The 4,646-nt window shown below is 35.8% G+C and overlaps 1 protein-coding gene across 9 annotated transcripts in view; it reads left to right on the forward strand.

Annotated features, from left to right (window-relative positions):
* Positions 1 to 1,136, forward strand: part of LOC110523188 (cAMP-specific 3',5'-cyclic phosphodiesterase 4D) — a 392,833-nt gene extending 391,697 nt beyond the window's left edge. For all 9 annotated transcript variants that reach the window (XM_036976772.1, XM_036976773.1, XM_036976775.1 and 6 more), the window contains one exon: positions 1 to 1,136. This exon is cut by the window's left edge and continues 2,927 nt beyond it. The gene's annotated coding sequence lies outside the window, so the exon portion shown is untranslated.
* Positions 1,137 to 4,646: the final 3,510 nt, after the last annotated feature.

Raw genomic sequence — 4,646 nt, forward strand, 5'->3', positions numbered from 1 at the left:
GAGGACACAATCCCATATAATCCATGGTATTCAGGAAATAATTCCACTAAATTGAAGTAGTAGGACAGTAATTGCAGATGCTTTATGATTTAGATTTCATTTTGCAATATATTTGGCATTTTCAGGGGAAGGACTAGATATGGATGACTTGTCATTTCAAACCCGATATTGCTTTTTTATTTTTGCCAAAACAACTTCTCCTTCTTCTTCTTCTTCTTCTTCTTCTCCTTCTTCTCCCCTGCTGGACTTGCACAATGCAGCACACACCATTAAGTCAAGTGGTTTCTGTGTTGGTTTTTAATATTTCTTTATTTATATTTATTGATTTGGTAACACTGTCTTTGAGTCACATGTAGTAATGCATTATGAAGCCTCATAAAGGCTATTTAAGGAGTTGTGAGCTGTTATGAATGCTTATAAAAAATACATGTTTTATTAAACCTTTATTTAACCAGGAAAAGCCCATTATTATAGTCTATTATGGGCGTGAAAGAAGGCTCTATGAATGCATCATATAGACACAGGTGGTTAATAGTGTTGCCATGGATTCTTTGTTTTTGTCACAGTTTGGCCATCCTAAGTAAGACAGCACTGTAGAATGCACAACCTGTAGCGTAACAACATGATGTGGACTCGCAAAACACACTATTTGTTCCTGTTCTGGTGATATGATGTAAGTAGACCATAGAAATAGAATGACTACAATAGTCACTCTATAGCCATATTTCTATGCTTCTAATCAACACTTTTGTCATACATGGGGAAACATGTCCACATTGAAAAGACTTGAACCTGGATTTTAAAGTAAAAATGTTAATATTTTATTATTGGATAATGGTATATTTCTTTACAATTTAATTTCTCGGCCATCTTTTTGTGTTTTTTTTGCTTGCCTCACCGGACGACCTTACCTGTTAATGGATTTTTCTCATTTGTCTTTTGTTTACAACCATGTATTTATTAAGCTGTACATATTGTAGTGTTGCATTCTGTAAATGACGGATTCTTACTCTATCATCCGATGGTGTTGGTGTATTTGGAAAACCTCTTGTTGAGAGAATGTTTATTATGATCCATACTTAACCCAATGTATAAATCTCTTCTGTACAAGAATGATAAAAGTGAATGAAATTATATGAAACGTCACCTCAGAGCTTTTTCATAGGGACACCAGGGGAGTGAGCCTAACGATACCAGGGTTGTATTCACTAGGCACCAAACAGAAGAAAACAGACTGAAACGGGGAGGGACTTAAACTTTTCCAACAAGGAAGATGTGTTTTCGTTTCCCGTTTCAAAACATTTTGCTACGATGTTCACTAATGAATATGACCCAGGAGAAGGGAGAAAAAAAACAGAACATCACTGGTATTTGTCCCCTGGGGACATCTGCTTTAGAGAGACATACGTTTTAGGGCAGGGCATTTCAACCCATACATGGTCTCTGTGATGACGCCTACTGTAGAAAGTGCTGGGGCTAAGACATTCATTCTCCTTTGTTAATCTGTGGCTGCAGTTTCTGGGCAGGGTATGTAGAATCACTCCTGTTGTCATGAAACCCACACCTTCTTGGATCTACACACAGTATTCAATGCAGTCAAATGCAATACAAACAACAAATAAAATAACATAACATTTTATTGGTCACATACACATGGTTAACAGATGTTAATGTGAGTGTAGCAAAATGCTTGTGCTTCTAGTTCCGACAGTGCAGTTAATATCTAACATGTAATCTAACAATTCCCCAACAACTACCCAATACACACAAATCTAAGTAAAGGAATGGAATAAGAATATATAAATATAAATATATGGATGACCAATGACAGAGCGGCACAGGATAAATTGCAATAGATAGTATTGAATACAATATATGCATATGAGATGAGTAATGCAAGATATGTAAACATTATTAAAATTGCATTATTAAAGTGACTAGCTAACATCTAACTACGTCTACTCAGGAAAAAGCAATACAAACACATCTAGCTAAGTCAACTCTTAGGAAAAACCAATACAACCACATCTAGCTAAGTCAACTCTTAGGAAAAAGCAATACAACCACATCTAGCTAAGTCAACTCTTAGGAAAAAGCAATACAAACACATCTAGCTAAGTCAACTCTTAGGAAAAAGCAATACAAACACATCTAGCTAAGTCAACTCTTAGGAAAAAGCAATACAATCACATCTAGCTAAGTCAACTCTTAGGAAAAAGCAATACAACCACATCTAGCTAAGTCTGCTCTTAGGAAAAAGCAATACAACCACATCTAGCTAAGTCAACTCTTAGGAAAAACCAATACAACCACATCTAGCTAAGTCAACTCTTAGGAAAAAGCAATACAACCACATCTAGCTAAGTCAACTCTTAGGAAAAACCAATACAACCACATCTAGCTAAGTCAACTCTTAGGAAAAAGCAATACAACCACATCTAGCTAAGTCAACTCTTAGGAAAAAGCAATACAAACACATCTAGCTAAGTCAACTCTTAGGAAAAAGCAATACAACCACATCTATCTAAGTCTACTCTTAGGAAAAAGCAATACAAACACATCTAGCTAAGTCTACTCTTAGGAAAAAGCAATACAAACACATCTAGCTAAGTCTACTCTTAGGAAAAAGCAATACAAACACATCTAGCTAAGTCTACTCTTAGGAAAAAGCAATACAAACACATCTAGCTAAGTCTACTCTTAGGAAAAAGCAATACAAACACATCTAGCTAAGTCTACTCTTAGGAAAAAGCAATACAACCACATCTAGCTAAGTCTACTCTTAGGAAAAAGCCATACAAACACATCTAGCTAAGTCTACTCTTAGGAAAAAGCAATACAAACACATCTAGCTAAGTCTACTCTTAGGAAAAAGCAATACAACCACATCTAGCTAAGTCTACTCTTAGGAAAAAGCAATACAAACACATCTAGCTAAGTCTACTCTTAGGAAAAAGCAATACAAACACATCTAGCTAAGTCTACTCTTAGGAAAAAGCAATACAACCACATCTAGCTAAGTCTACTCTTAGGAAAAAGCAATACAAACACATCTAGCTAAGTCTACTCTTAGGAAAAAGCAATACAAACACATCTAGCTAAGTCTACTCTTAGGAAAAAGCAATACAATCACATCTAGCTAAGTCTACTCTTAGGAAAAAGCAATACAAACACATCTAGCTAAGTCTACTCTTAGGAAAAAGCAATACAAACACATCTAGCTAAGTCTACTCTTAGGAAAAAGCAATACAAACACATCTAGCTAAGTCTACTCTTAGGAAAAAGCAATACAACCACATCTAGCTAAGTCTACTCTTAGGAAAAAGCCATACAAACACATCTAGCTAAGTCTACTCTTAGGAAAAAGCAATACAAACACATCTAGCTAAGTCTACTCTTAGGAAAAAGCAATACAACCACATCTAGCTAAGTCTACTCTTAGGAAAAAGCAATACAAACACATCTAGCTAAGTCTACTCTTAGGAAAAAGCAATACAAACACATCTAGCTAAGTCTACTCTTAGGAAAAAGCAATACAACCACATCTAGCTAAGTCTACTCTTAGGAAAAAGCAATACAAACACATCTAGCTAAGTCTACTCTTAGGAAAAAGCAATACAAACACATCTAGCTAAGTCTACTCTTAGGAAAAAGCAATACAATCACATCTAGCTAAGTCTACTCTTAGGAAAAAGCAATACAAACACATCTAGCTAAGTCTACTCTTAGGAAAAAGCAATACAACCACATCTAGCTAAGTCTACTCTTAGGAAAAAGCAATACAATCACATCTAGCTAAGTCTACTCTTAGGAAAAAGCAATACAACCACATCTAGCTAAGTCTACTCTTAGGAAAAAGCAATACAACCACATCTAGCTAAGTCTACTCTTAGGAAAAAGCAATACAACCACATCTAGCTAAGTCAACTCTTAGGAAAAAGCAATACAACCACATCTAGCTAAGTCAACTCTTAGGAAAAAGCAATACAACCACATCTAGCTAAGTCAACTCTTAGGAAAAAGCAATACAACCACATCTAGCTAAGTCAACTCTTAGGAAAAAGCAATACAACCACATCTAGCTAAGTCAACTCTTAGGAAAAAGCAATACAAACACATCTAGCTAAGTCTACTCTTAGGAAAAAGTAATACAACCACATCTAGCTAAGTCAACTCTTAGGAAAAAGCAATACAAACACATCTAGCTAAGTCTACTCTTAGGAAAAAGCAATACAACCACATCTAGCTAAGTCTACTCTTAGGAAAAAGCAATACAACCACATCTAGCTAAGTCTACTCTTAGGAAAAAGCAATACAACCACATCTAGCTAAGTCTACTCTTAGGAAAAAGTAATACAACCACATCTAGCTAAGTCTACTCTTAGGAAAAAGTAATAGCCAGATACTTTGGCTGACAGAAGATGAACTATATTTCCACAGCTGCACACCTGAGGTATAGCACGATGAACCTTGCATATATACATGTAATGTTCAGAGTGGACATGGCTCTTAATTTCAGTTGAGAGACGTGTGTCCTTTGTATACATTACGTTTCTAGTTGCATTTCTATGGTTCCTGTTGATGATCCACAAGGAGTGGCGATGCAGTGTCTCATTGCAGCATCTCTCTAGAAATAGTCACCTCTC

The sequence above is a fragment of the Oncorhynchus mykiss genome, chromosome 5, assembly GCF_013265735.2.
Source record: "Oncorhynchus mykiss isolate Arlee chromosome 5, USDA_OmykA_1.1, whole genome shotgun sequence".
In the NCBI taxonomy this organism is placed as follows: domain Eukaryota; kingdom Metazoa; phylum Chordata; class Actinopteri; order Salmoniformes; family Salmonidae; genus Oncorhynchus; species Oncorhynchus mykiss.